The 22392-nt window shown below is 42.1% G+C and overlaps 1 long non-coding RNA gene across 1 annotated transcript in view; it reads right to left on the bottom strand.

Annotated features, from left to right (window-relative positions):
• Window positions 1–278: 278 nt before the first annotated feature.
• The window catches only part of LOC125641360 (uncharacterized), a 31320-nt gene continuing 9206 nt past the window's right edge, over window positions 279–22392 (bottom strand). The window contains exons 2-4 of the long non-coding RNA XR_007358031.2: window positions 6497–6657; window positions 5662–5844; window positions 279–3001 (exon numbers count right to left, since the gene is read on the bottom strand). This is a non-coding gene — a long non-coding RNA (uncharacterized LOC125641360). The remainder of the gene's footprint in view (window positions 3002–5661; window positions 5845–6496; window positions 6658–22392) is intronic.

Raw genomic sequence — 22392 nt, 5'->3', positions numbered from 1 at the left:
TGGGGGAGGTTTAGGTTGGATATTAGGAAAAACTTTTTCACTAGGAGGATGGTGAAGCACTGGAATGTGTTACCTAGGAAGGTGGTGGAGTCTCCTTCCTTAGAAGTTTTTAAGGTCAGGCTTAACAAAGCCCTAGCTGGGATGATTTAGTTGGGGATTGGTCCTGCTTTGAGCAGGGGGTTGGTCTAGATGACCTCCTGAGGTCCCTTCCAACCCTGATATTCTATGATTCTAGCCTGACAACACTTCCAGGCCAAGGATGGATGGATAGCCAGCTGTGTGCCAGACAGTGAGGAGTGGGAACGGTCACCTTGGAAGAATCTTTGTTTCCACCGAAGAAGTAGAGTCCAGAAATGTATGCTATTGTTTAACCAGATGGGATCACCCTCCAGAGGATGTAGGCCAGGTACAGCCCGTGACGACAGCACTGACGAGAAAGGGGATACAGCAAGCAGCAGGAACCCAATGCACTAAAGCAATTAAGCATGTTCTTAACTTTAAGCTTGTGCTTAAGTTCCCTTGACTTCAATGCAAGATAGGCATGTGTTTAAATATTCTTTTGAATCAGGGCCTAGTTGAGTGGGGATAGAGAAGAGTAGGTAATAGTGGTAATGACCTACAGACGGCCTTTAATGCTGGTGTTGACTGAGTAAGACCACTTGTCATTTCTGGGCATTTCTTCGGATGGCAAGAGAGTGGAACCTTGATCACTGTGAAAGGGTTCTTCAGGAAAGCAGACATCTCTCCATGAAGCAAAAGAAGGAGCTGGAGGAAAGCAAGATGCTATGTGTGATGTTATCTGATAAAATATGAGCACGTAGATCATTGTTGCTACTACTGTTATATAATTGCAACAAATCTTGTACAAAGTAGTCAAGTAAGGTGTCTATGGAAAGGTTATGATTTGCTGAATATGATTATGCTATTTGTATGCATGTATCATTTTTGCATGTGAAGTTATGAGTATTGGCTCTATACCTGTATTTCAAATATGTTTGTTCTTGTGGCAATGACCACAAGGTACTTAGCCTGCACATCCTGAAGGGACTATTCAAGTTAAATGGCTCACAGTGGGCCATGGAAGATGCCTCTCTACACTTAATGGACTTTTCTTTGATGGCCTCTGCTATGACTAAGCAAAATCATGCATGGACATGTGTATGCAAAAACCCTCTTGTTACCTGCAGATTTCCACAGTGAGAACAATAGATTTCCCTTCACTTGGCAGAAGCTATATAAGGCCCTGGAAACAGTTCCATTTTTCCTCTTTCCTACTCAAACCTCTCGACCTTGAACTTGTACTAATGTGAGCATTCTAACCAAGGGACTGAGGACCTTCCAATGATTTGGCAGCAAGCAGAGACTTAACAAGCCAGCAGTTTATTCCTTCACTGCTACAAGCCTGAACCAATAACTTTGCAATTATTTTATATATTTGATTCCTTTAACAATTTTAACTCTCACTTTTTTTTGTTTCTTTTTTATAAATAAACCTTCAGATTTTAGATACTAAAAGATTGGTAACAGTGTTTATTGGGTAAGATCTGAGTTATATACTGACTGGGTATGTGGCTGGTCCTTTGGGATCAGAAGAACCCTTTTCTTTCATGAAATTGGTTTAATAACCACTCATCATTAAGTCTAGTGTTTTTGGTGGTGATACAAGGACCGGAGTGCTAAGGAGACTGTTTTTCTGACTTCTTGTTTTCCAGTGTGGTGAAACAGAAGTGTGTCTGCCCTATTTCTCAGCAGTTTGTCCTGAATTTCATATTCTCAGTTGTGACCCACAGACGCACGATGACACTATGTACAAGCTGGCACTTGTATTAAGAGCAGGTTTGAAGTTGGGGCTAGCTTGGTGGTGGTTTTTGTTCGGTATGGGACAAGCATAACTTTTCCTCTAAAGGTGACCATCTTTCCTGGGATTAGAAGGTAAGGGCTAGAGTATATCCTGGACCTCGTCAAAAAAGGGAGAACATATGCTCTGATCCTGGTGAGATTCACTGGAGATCCTGGAGATTCACTTCATTTACCTTCTTTGAAAGAAGGGAATGTGATATACTACTTTATTTAATTTCCCTTAAAGAAGAGAGACTTCTTTGTTTCTTCTCCCTGAAACACAGGGCCAGCATTGGCTGAACTCCCCCAAGAGCAAGGAAATAGTGTGTTTCCAGTACTCTGAAGGACTGCCTTTGTTTTTCTCCTCAAAGCCAAGGGAATAGCTTTTGTTTATCACTGAGAGACAAGAATAATAGTTTTTTCAAAAACCTTGAGAACTGGGGCACTGTTTATTGTAAATTGTAAACATAAAAATAGCCCCATTAGCCCATCAGACCACATGGTTCCCTGATTCTTCAGGAGGTCAATAGCTCAAAAAAGGTGACGTCCTCTGGTGACCAAAATACACAGTATTTTAGCATGAAACTCTTCACAGTACATCCGTCTGTCTCAAGTAACCTTCAAACGTGATTCCCCCCTCACAAAACACAACCAAAAACACTTCACATCAGTTCACCAAAGAGACTGAAAAAATAAAAAAAAAGTGAAATTTCTTCCAAAGAAACTGTCTAAAAATATAATAATACATTCAGCGAAACACACATCCCACTGCCAAATCTATAAAAACCCACACATGCAAAAACTCTGTTAATGAGAGACATCACACTGGCTGAAGATTGAAAAATAATAATGAGTCAAACTTTTTTTTTTTGCTTTACATTTTTCAGGCAGTGAAATAATTCTAAAATGTTTCAATGAAATATTTGAAATCAGAGTCATTTAAATTGCAAAAGCATTGCAAGCATTTTTAAAAAAATTAGCAGCAAAAGCAAATTAAAATGTGTTGGTTTACTTCTTGCAAGCCTCAGTGCCAGAAAGTTTCCATGAGAACCAAAGCTGTACATCAGTGTCACTGTCTTGCCTGAGCCAATCTGTGCCTTGCAAAGTGAGATCACAGATAGTTTTCAATGGTCCAATTCAGGTTGCCCCCTGGATCCTTTTACTGCAACAAAGACAATCAAAAATGTCTCTCAGTGACCTAAACACAAAGTTTTGTCAGCAATAGGTCCTGTATAGGCCTAGCTTCTTGGATTACAGTAGAGGGAAGAACCTTTTCCCTATCCTGGCTTCATCCAGGAAGTGCTATTTGATAGGAGCAACCAGTTCTTTTTATTTGGCCAGCTGGGCTTTGACTGACTGCTGCCTGCTCCCAGCCCTTCTAGCTACCACAAGACAAGTGAGACATTTCTATGCAAACCAAAAGGTCCAAAACTTCCTGTTCTTCTCTTCTTCAAGGACCACTTTCTGAGGCAGGATGCAGGAAGGCAGTGCAGTCTCTGGCAAGGGGGAGTGAATGCTTTGTACCCCCCATCACAATCAGTTTCAAACATAGTCATTAAGGTCCCAGTCCTATAAGGATCTTTGTACAGGTGGATCTCTGCATCTGCATGATATGGGACTAAGAGCATGAGTTAATTCCTATTAAACAGTAGTAGTTGCTTATAGAAATCAGGGGAGTCATTGGAACACTAAAAATTAACTACAGCACACCAGGCAGGACTGAACTTCCTGCTAAAACCCCCAGATCAGATCAACATCATAACAACATACAATATAACAATTTAACACTAAGATAAAGATACTGCACCATCTGTTGGTGGAGGTACTGAATACACTGATCATTACAATACTCACTGAAAATTCTGCCAGTGATTTCAGTGGGAGCTGGACTGAGGCAAGCACTCCATTTCACATTTAAGGGCATAAAATGGTATTTGGGCATATGAGTGCTAATCTGAGTGATCGAGTAGGGAATTCAGTACTGTAATTTAGTTGCTCAAGTTTAAACAGTGCTCTCACATTCTTTGGTCGCAAGACTTGCCATATTGGCTCTGACCGCTGGTGAAGCCTCAGAGTCATGCTCTGCTCATTACTATGCATAGAAAGTCAGATCACATTGATCGTGAAAAAAAATGCCATCTTTCACCTTTAGCTTCCTAGGGAAATTTTCCCTTCCTCCTGGACAAGAACATACAGTGACCCATGCATACTTTGTCTTCAGATTGGGCTACTGTAACTCCACATGATAACTAAGGCCATGTCTACATTACACAGTTTTGACAACAAAAGTCAGCTTTCATTGACAAAACAATGGAGGTGTACACACTGCAATGCTCCTCCCGCTGATTTAACTCACCTGCTATGCCAACATAATAAAACCACCTGGATGAGACACATAGAACTTTTCGCAATGAAGTTAGAGTGACGCAGTATCTGTGTAGACACTGTGTTGCTTATGACACACTAAGTGGATTCTAGAAGTTGTCCCGCAATGCCCATTATGACTGCTTTGGTCAACAGTTTGATCTCTGCTGCCCTGCACGGAGGTACACAGGCTTCCCCTTTAAAGCACTGGGGAATTTTTGAAATTCCTCTTTGTGTTTGCTCAGCATGGAGAGCTCACATAGCATCTGCCCAGCTGACCATGGCGGCTCCCGGCAGCAAATGTGCTGCCACCTGGAGTACACAGGAGTTGTTGGACCTGCTGGGTCTGTGGGAACAGAAGGCTGTGCAGTCGCCGCCTCGCTCCAACCATAAGAACTTTGATACCTCTGGGCAGACTGCTCATGGCATGGAGGAGAAGGGGCATGCAGCAATGCTGTGCTAAGATCAAGGCGCTGAGACAGGCATACCAGAAGGCAAGTGAGGCCAATCATCAGTCTGGTGCATCACCAAAGACATGCCACTTCTCCAGGGAGCTGCATGCCTTCCTAGGCAGCGACCCTACCTCCACTGCCAAGAGCCCTGTGGATACAGCGTCCAGAAGAGTCAACCCGAAGGACAAAGTAGTGGACAAGGAAGTGGAGTTGGAAGAGGATGGGGGACAGGTGACAGAGTCAACCTTTGGTGTGGTGAGCCAGGACCACTTTTCAACGCTGGAGGGTCTAGCCAGTCCCAGCACTCTAGCTGTAGTGCACCTGATGCAGGAGATGGAAGCTCCCATAAGTGCTCATTGTGATTTGATACTGCAGGGAGACATGAAGTAGAGCTTTTTATTTTTTCCCCCAGGGTGGAAGAGGGATAGAAATAACCAACACCAGGACTGTTTGCATCTGCTTCTCATTCCCCTGTGCAGCTAGACAGAGGGGGCCCTGAGGAAAAGTTTGTCGATGCACAGTGAGATATCCCAGGAATTTTCCATAGAGGTCTCTAGGAAACTTTCCAGGAGGTACTCTGCAATCTTCTGTCAGGAGATAAGGTGGATGAGGTGATAGCTTTTATTGGATTACACGGAGCTCTTCTGAGGATGTTCTGGAATCAGCATAACTACAACAAGAGTTCATTTTCTCTGGGAGTAATTTTGAATGATAACAACTGATATAGATCATGTGGAACAGAATTTCCAGCCAAAATTAGTAGTATCATCATCCTTATTAATGTATATTGCATTGGATGAGAGAGAGCGAGAAGAGAAATAATGAAAGGGTGGAGATTTTGTAAGTTTTTTGTTGAGTATTTACTGAAATGCTATCATATTGAGGAAACTGCATATGGTCGATGTTACTTTTGAAACAAATAAATTTATACAATCAAACTGAGATGAAATATATTACTGAATAATAATAATAAAAACGTTCTTTCATGAAATAGCCTGAAAAATACCTTTTGTTATTTCACAGAACTGTAGAAGAGAGGACTCATGGCTGGCGCACCCCCCTCGCAGCTGGGCATGGTGTACCAGGCTCTTCTCTTCCAGTGCCCCTTGCACTTGATTGCTTTGGGTCCTGCTGTGGTCCACCTCTTCATGATTCAGCCCTTTGGTCACATCACATTTTAGACCCACTCCTTTGGGAGTAACAGAAAATCCAACACAATTTCAAGACCTAAAGCTTCACATCCAGGCTACGTATAAATCTTGAAGATTGTTTCTGCATAACATCTGTAAGATACAGCCTTTCCTATTCATCCACACAGCTAAAACGCTCAGTTTGATTACTGCAACATCCTTGACTCTGGCTTGACAAATGCAATCTTGTCTCACTCATACCCATTCCAAATACAGCTGTAAAGATCATTTTCCTAGCCCATCACTTTGGTACAACAGAGAAGGGGGAGCCAGTGGAGGAATGCAACGAGAAGGGTGATGGTCAAATATAAGCTGTTTGTAGTTGTTTACAAGGATCTTCACAGTTAATCCACAACCTACCTATCATCTCTCATTCACTAATAAGCTATTACTGTTCACCTCTGATCAGCCACCATGCCAGCTTTCACTCTCTTCTTCTTAAACACCTCTGTGCTTTCTCCCATGCTGCTGCTCACACTTGAGAAGAACTGCCCATAAGTAACTGCAGAGGACACCTCGTTATCTACCTATAAAACCCTCCTCAAAAATTCTGCTTTTCTGTGATGCCTACAAAATACCTAATGATGGTTAGGTTTTTGGTGTGCAAAGACCACTGCCTATCATGCTAACCAATATTGTCTCATTGCTTACCTGGACTCCCACATCAGGCTGTATTGATCAGTTGTCTCCTGTCTTATACATAGGTTGTAAGTGTCTCAGGGCAGAGACCATCTTTTCGTTCTGTGTTTGTATACCACCTCACCTAATAGGGGTCTGGTCCATGGTTGTTCATCCTGGTCCACCTACAGCTCCTAGGTACCAGGGTAATACAAAAAATGAGTGGTGATGATAATAGTAACAATATGTTTAAATGTACATTTTCTTTAATACTTTCTTAAATCTGGGCCAGAGTGGATTTAGTTCAGATCTTTACTCATGACTGAAAAATGCTCAGAGTAACTGAAGAAAAAGAGCTGTATACTCCCATGATCCTAGAGCTGTTCTGTGCTGACCCAGTCCACAGGAACAAATCTGAGGAGCCTGTGGATTATTCTAATTTGTACCACATGCCAGCAGTCCCAAGCAGCCACTGTGGCAGCTGTGTCTAATAGTGCACAAGGACATGCTGACCACAGCTCCTTTCCCCAGTCACGCTTCCCCTGCCAGAAACATGGAATGTAGTAGCATAGGTGCTGCTATGGTCATTCTGTTCCACTGAGATTTCTGCTAGGCTCGGGAGACGCCCTGTTGCCATTTTAGATGTCTTGAGAGCATCTTTGCATCTGCAGAGTATTGCAAAATTTGTCTAACAGGCCAGGATGTGGCCCCTTGTTTAGGTTTAAGCTACAGTCAAAGTGATGTTTTATCATTGTGATTCGGTATTTATATTATTTAATGTATGTTGGGTTTTCTTCTGTTGATATCAGCGTAAATGGATCAGTGGAGGTTGCAATCATCATAAACATCTTCTCAGAAAAATAGTCACTGAAGTTGCATTTAGGATGATTACTTGGAATTGATTTTATCCTATTAAAAGATACTCTAATTACTAAGAAAAAGGAAAAATTACAACACTCTTCATTCTAATAACCCTGATTAGAATCCATTTGCAACAAACTTTAGATGCACAGATTAATATAACTTGAATATATTAACAACAACATGAACAATTCCTCCACACAACAAAAACAATTGGGCAATCATTGTAGCAACTTATTAGGCTCCCTCTGATTTCATTTACATATTTACTCAACATAAGTATTTGACTTTTTCTAGATGAGTGGTTTAGGTATCAAGCTGATGCTACCACTTCTACCATTTCAGTTTCAATATTATTCTATCAGCCACCCTTCCCCCAGTTGCATATTTCCTCCAAAGATGGCTTTGTTCTTTTCAGGCTGATATCCAGCCCCTCACCATTTATCAGAGGGTGACGAATCCCTGTATAGCAGAAACAGAGCAGTTCCCCTGTGCAAGTTTTCCTGAGGCAGCAGGCGCCCAAATGGCTATGCTGGGGCTTCAAGCCAATTTTCTATGGGAAAGTACTATATGCAAGTGGGGGAGAGGCATGGGAATAATGGAGAATCTGTCACACTACAGATCTTTGCTCCTTTTATAAATCAATAGGTCCATTAGCAATGAACACCTTCCTCGACCTATGGACTTCCAGAAAATGATGTCCATGTCTTCCAAATAAGACTCTAGCAATTGTGATCCATGTGTTCATCCCCTGAAGGGAGAACTATTGTAACATTCTCTTGTCAAGAGCAAGCTGCCTGGCCACAAGCTGTCTGGCCATTGCTCTATTCTGTTCAAAGACCTTGATCCTAGTCTTCAGGGTCCTTAATTCTCTTGAAGCAGGCTCGCTCCGATATCACCTTTCCATCTGTGACCCAACAAAACAACTATGTTCATTAGGGACATAAAAACAATTATATGCCCAAGCACACCATTTTGGAAGCTAGAAACAAAGCATTTTCAGTGCTGAATCCTAGTCTGTGGAATACCCTAACAGAGGAGAATAGAATGAGTTCTAGTCTATTTTCAGTGTATGACCCACCTTTTTGCAGAAGTCAACCTGCAGTCAGAAACATATGAATGAAGATGGCACATGCCCACTAGGAACTGGACTGGGATCATTAACTCCAGTCGTTTCATAAGTGCCACTTAATAGTAATGAGATGGTAATACAATCACTATCAACCTGGACTGGATTAAAAATAACATCCTAATTTTACCAGACTCCCACTACTAATCTGCTGAGCCATCTAGCCCCCTAAAATGTTCAATATTTTATAAATAGAAAAAGGTTAATTGAAAAAGGTGGTTTCATTTAATGCCTATTTTTCTGTGAAATAATAATGGGGAGAACTGATTTTTATTTTATTTTTTATAAAAGCCTATAAAAAGAGCCAAAAAAGCACTAGTTTTTGTTTGCAGTTCAAACATGCTTACATACCTCTACTTGAGTTGAAAACATAATTTACCAAAAGGGATTATAAAGAAGGTTCTCCTTACATTCTTACATTGTGACATTGGATTGAAAAAATGCCAAAAAAATCATTGTATGGTACATATCCTGAATTCTGGAGTGTAGTGGCAAAAATGTATAAAACGTATAATCCAAGTCAGAGCTTTACCTAACAAGGTTCAACTTTCCAATAGAAACATGGTATTTTTATTCTCTTTAATGAACCCAGTCGCCTTCAATAGTGCCATTCAATTAAACTGTTACAGTAAACTCATTTTAATTTCACACTTCCTAGGACAGCTCCTCAGGTGGTGTAAACCAGCTGTAGCCCTCTGTATTTTGGTTGCTCAATAGCTGTATTTTCCTAAAGGAGAGGGAATTCTTTAGTGTCATTTGTAGGACTCGAAGTTTTAAAAATGAATGAAAAGCATCATTTTCAAAAAGACCACTGTGGATATAAATGACCACCAGAAAAACCCTCTGCCTTCATGATTCATTCAATATATCTGATTCACAGTAGTAGTAGAAGAAGGGTGAAAAGAACTTCACAGATAAATTATCTTTTAAGGTTCTTCAAAAGGAGCATATAATAAAAGGCAGTGGCATTTGTGAATGTTCTGAAATAGATTATCACTGTAGAAGCTACATACTTATTTGTAAACTTTCAAGAAACTCCCCCCAATGGATTTCTTGAAAGTAGACTGTTACGGTGTAAAAGGGCACACCCTCACTCTAATAGAGAGAGTAGGCTAATGAGTTCTTACGGGCTCAGCCAGCGCTAACCAGACACACCTGTAATGCCTGCTCTGCCTGGAGGGTGGAACCTTGAAAAGGGAAAGCCTGCCACAGGAAGTGGGTGCTGACAGCTGACTTCAGGGATAGATGAGCAAACGGAAAGACAGTTGCAGACCCCGCTGCCCCTGAGACTGTGTCTCCCAGGTATAAAGTGGGACTTACCAAAAGGACAGACTGGAAGAATACACTAACCCTGATCAAGGACTCTAGAGACCGCGTATATGCTGAACCTGAAAGGGATTACCCACCTTTGAGTTCTCCTCTTATTCTGATTTGCCATTATCCAGAATAGGAAGAGGAAAAGGAACCTGTTTGCTTGCTTGGAGAATCCACTGTATGCCATAAGCATGGGAAGGACTCTGTAAGAAGCCCAAATCATGGTCTAGTGGGGACTCAAGGGTGTCCTCAATCATGACATACTACCGATAAAAAAATTAGCAAACATATGGGCATTTTGTCAGGAATTAAAGCAAAAAACAGAAGCATAAACAAAAACAAACAAAATGATATTTTTTTAAAAAATACCTGTAAGTATGTCCCAAATCTCAAAAGACTTCAGCTCTGGCAAACTGTCAGTTGAAGCTACATGAAAGGTGGATGCCATCAACCAGGGAATCCTTTTTACTAGTTTTGGAAAGTTCTTTTATAATAATTGGACCTAAAAATTTATCCTAACTAACCTCCATTGTAAGAAGTTAGTAAAAGTTCATAAAGTATCACAAAAACCTATAGTGTCTGCTGGTGAGAAAAGGTGCAAATGAGACATAGGGCTTGTCTATACTGATGGCTAAATCAGCATTGGTATGATTGATGCAGCGGTGTTGATTTAGCAGTTTTGGTAAAGACAAGCTAAGTCCATGGCAGAGCACTCTCCCGTCAGTGTCTGTACTCCACCTCCCCAAGAGGCAGAAGGTAAGTCAGCGGGAGATGTCTCCAGGGTGACCATATTTCCCAAAAAGAAAACCGGACACCCCCAGCTGCTTGTCAGAGGTCTCCCCCCGATGCTGTTGCCCATCACTGGAACCTTGCAGTGAGCCCCCAATGCTATTCCCCATTGCTGGAAGCCTGGCTCCCCCACACACCAGGATGTAGCCCATCGCTGGAATCCTGAGGGGTTCATTCCACCCCCACGGAAGGTTCTTGCCTGATCTCTGGAACCCTGTGGGGACCCTCATGCTGGAATGCTGCTTCACCCCCCCCAGCCCTGCCTCCCCCCTGCTGGTCTCTCCATTCACCCCCTCCATACTGCACCCCACTTTTTTGACAAAAGTGGGCATTTGTCCTGTTTTCTCTTGCCAACTGATTAAGTCAGCAAACACAAACAGGAGAAATGCCTCCTTTTGGAAAACAGTTGGGACAGCCAGGACAGGGTTTAAAAAAGGGACTGTCCTGACCAAAACAGGATGTATGGTCACCCTAAGTGTCTTCCATTGACACAGCACAGTGTTGACATTGCTGTAAGTCGACCTAAGTTACATCAACTTACGTAACTGAAGTAGCATAACTTAGGTTGACTTACAGTTTAGTGTAAACCAGCCCCAAAAGTGAATAAGTACAAACAAAAGGCCTCCTCATAGAACTAAAGAACTGTGTTAAAATCATGCTTAGAAAACAAGAGAAATATGGGACCAGAAACAGATAGACCAAATCGGAGCGTCAAAAATTAGGCTTAAAACTGGTGACCAAAAGGAAGAGGATCAGCTATTCTTTCCATCAACTTGGGGTGGGAACGGGTGCAGGGAGAAAAAAAAATAAAAAACTGTTCCAGTGAGCTTTACATCATGGCTGCCACCCTCACCATCTCCTGGGAACCCAAGATCTACCTTTAAACCATTGGGCCTTAGTTGTTCTGATCCTAAGAGATGTCTTGACCCAACTAGGCTAGAAAGAAGGATTCAGGTGACATTGCCACCTCCACCAGCTCTGGCTAAATCCCAGCCACGATCTGGGATGTAAGACTTTGTCCTTCTACATCTTATTTGTTCTCTTTCCTATCCCTCTCCTTTTTCCTTCTATCTAACAAGAATCTGGCAGAGCTGGACAATACTGAATATTTTGTACCTTTGGTGTAAGCCTGTGACCAGTGCCACAGCTAAAAGCAATACCTTAAATAGCCTGTTGTTGGTACAAGGTTGCCAGGTCTCAGAACAGCTGATAAGACCACATGCTGCACCTGTGTTTTTCCAGTAGTGATGTAGGAAGGTAGTCAACACCAGAGAAAGAAGCTGCATTTTCTATCTTTGCTACCCTTTTCTTTCTTCCCTCTTGCATGTGTTTGTCTTGTTTTGTGTTTTAGGAAACAGGATCAGACTTTCCACAACAGCAGTAATGGCAACAGCTCAAGCTCCATCCGTTCTCAATTAACTTTTTCTCTTTTTCCCAAAATGACATTTTCCAACTGAAGACTCCCTTCAACTGGAAAGACAGGCCACATAAGCCTGTTAAAATGAAAGTCTTACTTCCTACTTTAACTTCAAAGTTATTTAACCTTCCACCCCATCTGCTTTGTTTCCCTTGTATATTTTAATATAAGGATGTTTAATGATGTGTGTGTCATGGTACCAAGTAGGCTGATGTCTCTGTATACCAAGCCCCAAACTTTGTTTAACGCTCTTTAAATTTCAGGGTCATGTTGACTTATTGAGTCCATTTATTCCACCTATATTAATAGAACAGGTCAAACCAAAGAATAAACAGCTAGAACTTCCCTGCTCATTTTTACTGTTGCAATGATATATATAGAGTGAGTAGAAGATTTAAAGATAGAGAAAAGGCAGGCAGCACATAAAACTTGATTATAGATATTATGTTCTCATAGTCACTTGCCACAATCAGAGAGAGGGGCAGCAGCAAGCATATAAATATATAACTGATCAAAAAAGTATATAAAATGATGGATAAAATAAGCTGATATGAAAACTTATTAGATTTTCACTCTTCCAACACTAAAGAATAAAAGAGATTTCATAAGGTTTAAAATCTGTAAAAAAAAATTGAGAAATATGATTTAATGATACAAAACACATTTTTATTACGGCATTGTTTTAAGTTTGATTTCTTTGTTCCTCTGGGGAGAATAAGATTGTTCAAGGGATTAGAAAAGGCAACAGATACACAGCTGGTGTCCCATTCAAATTCACCCCAAGGTAGTTTAAAGTCAGTTCAACGTAAGGGCTATTCAGTGAGTTGAATATCAGCCCAGTTACTCATAAAACATTATTTTTTGTTATTATGTGTATTGCAGTAGCACCTGGAAGCCTCAGTCATGGAGCAGAACCCCATTGTGCTAGGCACTATACAAACACAGAACAAAAAAAGATGGTCCCTGCCCCAAAAAGCTTCCAGTCTAAGTATAGGACAAGGAACAGACAGACATCTCAATATAAGAGAAGAAATAGACAGACGTAACCAGGGAATCACCAGGTAACAATGACACAATACCGGTCAGTATGATAGTCAATAGTCTCAGCACATCAGCAGCCTAACCATTGTCAAGTTTTTGTAGGCATTAAACAAAGGATTGTTGTAAGGAGGATTTGAATGGGGACAATGAGGTGACTCTGTGGACATTTATGGGGAGCTCCTCCCAAACATGAGGGGCAGCAGAGAAGGTAGCACAAAGGAACTTGATTGAAAAATGTAAGAACTGAGTGATGAAGCGTGGATGGAATTAGAGTGGCTCTGAAGTAACTTATGAATACTTCTTGTTGACTTAAGAATGTATTGGTTTCGTTTAATATGGGGCTGTTAGGAAAAGAAAAAGAATGGCCCAGGATAAGCTATTTCTCTGCAAACACTTGAGGGTTGTTAAGAGACAATGCCAGGACAGGAAAAGGCCCACACACACCAGACATCAAAAGAACATTCAGGAACTTCTCAAGGGAGGGGAGTAATTATCTGCTGGGAGTGTGTGAAGAAGTTTGTCCAGCCTATTTTACCATCAGGGGATAGTAAGTTGCTAGGTAAGAGACTGTTTTCAAATCCTTTTTCTGCAAAAAGCCTTGTTCCTACTGTTAAAATATATATTCCAGAGTGACCAAGCAGTCTTCTTAAAACTACGTACCAGTCACAGACTGCCAAGGGAAAGAACTGCACGTGTCCAAACTCAGTCAAGACTGCTAGGTAATCGTGATTGAGACACAGAGTACTATAGTAGAGAGTCCAGTCATAGAGTGGGCAAACTGCAGAATTCCACTCCATGTTAGATAAAGGCACATGGCCTGTCATCTGAGGGCATGCTCTCGGAGACCACAAAAGGGACAGAAGAGCAGCTAGACCTGTAACTGTGACAGAAGTCTGGCATTATTGTCAGAGCAGAGGCAGGAATCAACATCTTAATAATTTATGAGAAATGATAACTAGCTATTGATGGAGGATAAGCCACAAAGGTCCTTGCAAGTAAAAATGAGTAACTTGTGTTTGATATGATGGAAAAGGGGGAGTGATACAAAGCGAGGGTTCACCTGGTATAGAAGAATTGACTTACTGCTGGAGTGTCCCCTTGTGTCCGGGAGTGGCATAGCTAACTCTCTGCCTCTAGCACTCCGTGCCAACGATTGCTCTGGTCCTATGGTGGTCCACCTCTTCTTGTGAGTAGGCCTTCCAGCCACATCATGTTTTAGTCACACCCCTTCCCAGGTAAAGAAAAAGTCCAATAAACTAAACTCAAACATAACTCTTCATCTGTACCCAAAGCTCTTTGCACCAGACTCCTCACCACTTCCTGGGCTCTGCAGGATTGTCCTCCTGCTCTTATGTGGAGAGATGCCTCTCTATTATCCCATCCCTAACCTGCCTGTGCTAGAAACAAGTGCTGGTAGATCTGCAAATGTAGCATGCCTACATTTATTGCTCTTCAGGTCAGGCATAAACCATCTTTGCTTATGTGGATCTGAAAGTCCTTGACACAAAAAACCAGCTGAATGCAGAGGAGTTCTGAGATAATTTACATAACAGATTATTAGGCAAGGGAATGGGTACAGACCAATGGGTCAAAAGTGGGTTGGGACTGAAGGGAATTCAACAGCAACAGTGAAACAATTTAGAAAAGAAAAGCAATAGCACAATCCCTTCCCCCATCTCCAGAGGTGCCAAGATCTTTACACCCCATCCCCGCTCCTTGAGACCTCCAATCCTAGTTGTGGTGCACATAAAGCTGAAATGTGCTAGCTTGATGAGGTGTGCTACACAGACGCTACTCAGTTTGGATCTCCGGCCCGGTGGCGTGCTGTTCCTCATCCTTCCCCTGCCTTCAGGACACACATGTGTCGGTCCAAAGTGCTCACCCATCTAGTTGTGTCCATTACAGTCCTTTCCCCAGGCTTTTGCACACCCACACCCAGGGCAACACAGTCTGTTCTCTCCACCAAGGCCCTTCATGCATGGTCCTGCCAAGATGGCCCCTCTGCTCCCCATCAGTTCCTCCCAGCTGTCCTGGAATCATCCAGTTGCTTGGCCTTCCAGGCCATTGATCCTCCAGGATTTGGCTGCTCACACTTAGGTGCCATCTGCAAGCTCATTACACCTCTATGGGCTTTTCTCCCTAGAGGCCTGGCTCCAGATTCAGCAGTCCTCCTGTACGGGGAAACTTTGGCAAACCAGTAAAGTGCCTGAAACCACTATGGCTTATTGCTAAAACAGCCAAGTCAGCAGGATTAGCTTAACCAAGGCGGGGGGGGAGGGGGTCTTTGGGTGCCACAGAGAGGGCAGCTTGACCCCACGTCCTTCCTGATAAGAATTGTGTTGAAGTGGCTGCATTTAGAAAGCAGGATGTTCCCCAGGAATGTCTACTGGGGCCTCAAGGCTGCAAACTCTGGAAAAACCCACACCTGGTTAATTGATAATCAGAAGGAATCTCTTGCTTGACTATTGAAACTGCTTACTTAACAAGTTTTCTTTAAGGGACATGTCATTCTATTACTAATGTATAAATAAGGGGAAAAAGTTTGAGGTAGTTGGACTCTTTTTGGACTCTCCCTCTGGAAACATCTTGCAGTCCCCACCAGCAGACGGAAGATTTGGCTACCGGAAGCTTGCTATTGTGTGTCACTCGAGAGTCACACTCAGCTTTTGGTAATTATCAAGGGTTGGGGTGTTTTACTAACCTGTAGTAAAACATGTGTAAGTGCTTGAGACTAAGTAAAGTTTAGCTTTACGTGAAATCACTCGTGTTGTCCTGTTCGTGCCAGCCATCTATCGGTCGGACGGCCGTGTCTCCCCTGATTTATTTCCTGACACCACCTCGCACAAAGTAAAAGTTACTAAGAGCGTTGGGTTGAAAGAACCCCGGGTAACATTCCTGCCCTGTGTCATGGGGTTTCCACACCACCTTTCCTAGTGGACAGTAGGAGAACTCAGGCCTGGCCTCTTCTCTGGGTTCCAGTCCAGGAAGCCTGTGGTTAGCAGCTAAGGCTCAGAATCCTCACTGTCTCCCTGGATTTCTTCCTATCTTGACCATCCTTTAGGACCTTTCCCATAACTCCTCCCTAGGCTTACTATAGGTCTGCCTCATTCTAGGCCAGGGATCAGAAACCTTTGGTATGCGGCCTGTCAGGGAAATCCACTGGCAGGCCGGGACAGTTTGTTTACTTGCAGCATCTGCAGGTTTGGCTGATTGCAGCTCCCACTGGCCACGGTTCGCCGTTCCAGGCCAATGGGGGCTGCGGGAAGCGGCGTGGGCTGAGGGATGTGCTGGCCGCCGCTTCCCGCAGCCCCCATTGGCCTGGAACAGGGAACCGTGGCCAGTGGGAGCTGAAATCAGTTGAACCTACAGATGCTGCAGGTAAACAAACAGTTGGATTTCCCTGACGGGCTGTGTGCCAAAGGTTGTCGATGGCTGTTGTAGTCCCTCTCTTCACTCTCTAGCAACCAGACAGCAACTGCAGAGTTCTTCCCTTCTCCCACTGAAGTCCCCTTCTCACCTGGGCTTCCTCCCTTATCTTTACTTCCCAGTTCCTCATCGGGGCCTGGCCCACAATCCAGGTGCAGCCACGTGCCTTAATTGAGCTCTCTCGCTCCAGTAAACCCTTCTAGTGTCAGTGTGAGGATACACCCTATCACACATGGTCAAAGCCATGAGCTAGGAAGGTGATCTTTGCAGTGGCATTTTGAATGGATATTAGTTGAGCCGATGAGGTTTTTCAAAAGCAGAAGAGATGATGTTACAGTACTCAACATGCAAGATGATATATTGAATAAGAGTTTTAGCTGTATGGAAGGAAAGGAAAGGCCATATCTTAGAAATGTTACATAGGAAAAGTCAGCAAGACTCAGACACAGCCTGGACATGAGAAGCTGGAGAAGGCAGAATTAAAGAGGAGATCGAAGGTGCAAGTCAGAGTGTCCAGGAGGGGAGCAGTGTTGTCCGTGGAGACTGAGAAAAGAGGGAAAGGGGAAGCCTTGGTGGGTAATGAGCTTAAGGTGACAGCTGGGCATCCAGAAGGAGATGACAGAAAGGTTTTTAGTCAGAAATCTAGGTGTGTCCTCATCACAGAAATCCCCAACACAACTGGAATATTTGGTGTCAATCCTGTCCACAGGCATGGAGAATGAGCTACTCACACCACTACAAGTGATTCTACCCAGCTTGAATTGAGGTATATTAATGGTATTATGTGAGAAAGCTTGTCCTGTTGCTTCTTGTCTGTACCTGTCATACTGATTGAAGTCTTCAGTCTCTAGGGCTGTCAATCTGGCACCTTTTAGGAGTAATATATTCATTTAAAATAAAGTACTCGGGGAAAATCAAATGAAGAAGTCAATTGTTTAATAAAGTAACTGAATACCATATTTTTAAAGTAAATATGAGCAGCCAGGAGCTGTCCCTCTGAATACTACAATGTGAAAGGAAAAAAAAGGAGAAAAATAATTGACTATACCTTTAAACAAAGTTACCAGCACTTAGAGCTTTACTGAAATGTTGTATGGGCCAGCTCCTCAGCTGGTATAAATTGGTGTATCAACATTTTATTTTGATTATATATCAAAGATTCAGACAATTATAAAAGAATTTTCAAACCTAAATATAAAAATTTGCACATCTTAGTGAATGGGTGTGTATATGGCATTCATAAATGCAAACTTTAAATATGACTGTATACAAATCAATAGACTAACTTTGTAATTGCTTTACTAGAATTTCATACACAAATGCCAGTTTGCACACACAAATGAGTATGCACCATTTTGTGTGTAAAATTTAGGAAGGAGGCTTTTGAAAATATTATCTATAAGAACATGGCAGATGGAAATAATTATTTTAGTAAAATAAGAAAACCAAATGAAATGAATTTTTAGTTCTAGCTTTTGGAAGCAGATTCTGAGTTACGTAGATGCTTCTGAAAATTGCACACTATATGATGGTCTTCTGAAATCTGTCATGTTTTAGAATGCACCCATGTAGCATACTCAAATATTACAGGTTGAAATTGACCCATAGGATCATACTTTAAATAACAAAACAAAAACTACATTTTGGTCTCTGTTTACATGCAGAATTCGTCACTTCCCACTCTAGAGAATATTATTGTTCTCTAAGCCTGGGATTTTTATAAGAACTGAAGGGAGTTAGGCAGCCAAATCCATTAAAATTTAATTCAATGCATGAGAGTCAATGGGAGTTGGGTGCCTAACTCCCTTAGGCTCTTTGCAAGGCTGCATCTTGGTCAACTACTGTTATGCAATCAATAACATAAAATATACAAGTCTCTTATGGGATAAATATTCTTGGTTAAGGTACAAAATTATATTTTAAAAAAGATCCATTTCCCTCCTTTTCAAATTGGATGACAAGAATCACATTTTTCATTTTACTTGGATGAAGTGGCTATCCACAGGGAGGCACGTGATATGGATTGCATTTTAAGTCATGTACTGTGTGGCCATCAATCATAAAAACTGTAGTCACACTGACTTTGTATCAAGTGTGTATTCCCAAGTGTTTTTATTTGATCAATTTAGAAAGAATAAAGCCCTATTCATTTTATAAGAAAAAAAATCAAGTGAACACAATTGTTCCTGTTGACCTTCAATTTCCAATAATAGTTCCTAACACAGAATACTTCCTGAGAACAGCTGTTCCTGATATGCTTCTTTGCTTTTCCAGGTTTAATGGCTTTTTAATAGGTAGAATTGTTTGAAGCTATGTTTAGTTTAAAAATATTTCTCTCTCCTAAAGAAAGGAGCATGTCTCCCCAGTTTTTAAGGGACATATTCCATATTTGTTTATGTCACCATTGTGGCTCAGCCAGAATTCCCCCAACACTGAGAAATGGCTTTTTAAAATCCAGTTACCTGCTTTGTGGGTCTCAAGAGTAGTCTTGCCTGTAATATTTTGTAAAGAACAGAGCAGACTGTCCTTCAAGTATCTGTGCTGCTTCTCTCTGTGCTAAGTTGACTCAGAGCGGGAAAAGAAATCAGCTCTTCTTCTTCTCTGTAGGACCGGACATTGGTATAAGAAACAGTACATTCAAAGGCTCAATAGGGGGTAACTAGGTAGGAATGAGCATAAATGTGCATGAGGTACCTTTTCCTTCATGCCTGTGACAGGTTTCAATCAGTCCACCGAGCCTCAGAGGGTGATGGAGAGCTACTATCCCACTGGCAGGCCTTAGTCACACCTTTCGGGCACTGGGGAATTAACGGAGAAGGTGTGCCAGCCAGAGTCTGCAGCGCGCCCCTCAGGCAGGGGAGCCCCGGCGCGGGTCTGCAGCGTTCGGGATTCTGCTACCCAAGGCGGGTTGGCTGGGGTAGGGGAACGCAGGCCAACCCAACTCCACTGCGTTCCAGCCCAGGGCCCTGACAGTGGCAGGAGGAGAGTGTCCCGCCGCTGAGTCAGTGGGGAACCATCCGCTCCCCACCAACCAAATACGCCCACCACACTGTGCAGTTCTGCCCCTGGGCTACTTCCTACCCGGTCTCTCAAGCAGGCCTCTCCGGTCCCTCCAGCTCGTCCGGGTATTCAGCTGCTGGCAGCGCCAGCTCCCCCTCTGTGTCGGGCTCACGCTGGCCCGGGCTGCAGCCTGGCCCCTCCAGGTCCTCCAGGTACTCGGTGGCTGGCAGTCCTGGTCGCCTCAGTCCTTCCTCCTGGTCAGGTTTCTCCCGGCCCAGGGCCTCCCCTGGGTCGGCAGCAGGGTCTGGAGGCAACAGCCAGCAGCCTGTGTCTCCCTCCCTCCCACATGCTGCCCCCACTGGGCAAAGGGCCCTGCCCTTTGTACTTCCTGTCCCACCCCTCCCCTTCCGGGGATTGGAGTAAGCTTGGTCTGGCCCCGCCCACTCAGGCTGAGAGGGTGGCTCTCTACCCTCTGTTTTGAAGGGAAGCCACCTTGGCTCCCTACAATGCCATATATAGAGCAGTGAGAGCACAACACAGAGTTCTCTGCAATTCATGCCCCTCTAGTTCACACTATATGCCATATAGACAAGCTCTCTATGACTACAACACATTTCTTGAATATAAGTTACAATGCGCACACAGTTCTTTTGTACCACTAAGCTCTTTGATTACATAATTACATAATTATCTTGAGTAGCATGGTATATGCAACACGTATGATAAGGCTAATTTGAAAAGGTCTATTAGGAAGAGTGATATACCATAAAATGGATAAAATATCCATATTTTGCAATGATGTGGTATTTTTAGCTATGTAGTTCACTGGTTGAACGTACTGTGTCTCAGTATCCCTCTGGTCAGATGTGTTGATGAAGTTCTGTAGGATAACCCAGAATATTTACCTCACATACATGCAGTTCAGCTACTCTCTCGATAAACTCAGTTATTTTTCTGACTTGCTTTTGAGCTTTCATGTTCTACTGTTGTGAGAGTAGATATTGCCTATTTTGTGAGCATGCCTGATAGTTGTGCAATAGATGTTTAAAATATAAGCATTTGTTTTTGCAGATATTGACAACAAAGTTAAACCACACAACAAAATACATTAAAATAAAAATGATTTCCTCATGAACATTGGCATATTTCCCATCTAAATATTAGATGCAATTACAGATAGCAAGGACAAAATACAAATCACAGATGTTCAAGGACAGTGCTCACCAGCACACTTCTCAATCAGGATAAAATTTATAGGATACTCTTCTCTCTAGGTCAAATGAGAAAGACCAAAAGTTCCTTACTAAAAGGTCTCCAGGCAAATCTGAACTGCATAAACCCAACTCACTCTTGTATCCAAACAAAAATAATATGTTTGAGGATCTAGTCAGAATGAAGTCAATTTAATCATTTGGTTCATCTCCTCGGTCACAACATCACACTTCCAGAAAGTGCCCAATTAATCATAGACTGAGATCCTTTGTTTCACAGTTTTACTTTCAAATGTAGTCTCAAACACCCTGTAAATCAGAGAATAATGTGTACATAATCAGCAATTGACCAAGTCATCCTAAATCATTTATCTCATTTCCCCAATGTCTTGAATACATCGTTCCTATCTGGTATATCCCAGAATCAGTTTAGCCAATTAACCATGTCTATCCTGTTTTTCTTTAAAGATGGACTTTAGGTCACAATTCATTTTAATTTAAAAATTATGAAGCACTAAAAGCTTATAGAATATAACGTCTCAAACACTTAAAGGCCCAGATCCTGGCTGGTGTAAATTGACACAACTCCATTTACATCAGAGCTATGCTAATTTGCACCAGCCAAGGAACTTATCCAAAACCTTCAGATCCAAATCTTTCACAAGTTAGAATGCCAAACCGGATACTGAGTACTAAAGTATCCAGATTGATAAAGTTTAAAGTTTTGAAATATCCAGGTTCTCTGCAAGTCTTCTATAAGTAATAGTGCATTGTGGGGGCACATATAGTGGTGACACAAGTGATTTCTGAATGAATAAAAATACGCAGCAAAATACATTTACTTTGTTGTAGAAATTAGGAAAGTGAGGTAGAATGGCAGAGGTTTTTGTAATGTGATGTGTAATAAGGTTTAAAAAAAACAGATTGAATTTGTCACACTGTTGCGTATCTCTCAACTCATCGGCAGCTAGGAGCCATACAGTTGATCAGTGTAAGATCCCTCAGAAGTAAGCATTCAACTAATTTAAGTAAGAGGAAAATTGAGCTCTAGTTGAACATTCCTATGGTTATTTGAATGCTGGATTTTTGGATGTTTTTGGTGAGCACTTGGTGGGGTGGAAGTGGGGGCACGTCATGGTAGTGATTTTGGAGGTTTTTTAAGACTTAATTTTCCTCAGAAACAACCAAAGGCAACTGGAAGAGACAATATAAAATCACTGTAACAGAAGAATTAATACATGTGTGAGTGAGAATAAAGAAATTCAGAGACCTAGGACTTGATCCAACTCCCATTTACGCTTCATTGTGCATTGGATCACTCCCACAGATGAAAAATGTCTCTACTAATCGATGTACATTCTTTGCCTGATATACCATAACAAAATGAAGTTGTAGCTATTAGTGTCCTGGATGATTAAGAGGAGTTATTCTATTCATATTTTAAGAAAAAAAGAGCTGAAGTATGTGGAAACCAATAGAGCTCATTTTAGTATTATTATTTGTGATATTTTTATCATGGAAAAGAAGTGGGTTTTAAAATGGGATTTGAAGACAGCGAGAGAGGGCACTCGGGGACCTATTTATCAAAACACTGAAGCACATGCTTGACTTTAGTATGTGCTTACATTCATCCCTAGTCAGCAAAGCAATGAACTAAGTCCTGAAGTCCTAATGAAGTAAATGGAACTTGAACATGTGCATGTACATAATAGTATATTCTCAAGTACTTGCAGAACTGAGG

Source organism: Caretta caretta, chromosome 8 (genome assembly GCF_965140235.1).
Source record: "Caretta caretta isolate rCarCar2 chromosome 8, rCarCar1.hap1, whole genome shotgun sequence".
NCBI lineage: Eukaryota > Metazoa > Chordata > Testudines > Cheloniidae > Caretta > Caretta caretta.
The sequence above is the reverse complement of the archived record's forward strand: the minus strand, read 5'-3'. Positions and strand labels throughout refer to the sequence as shown.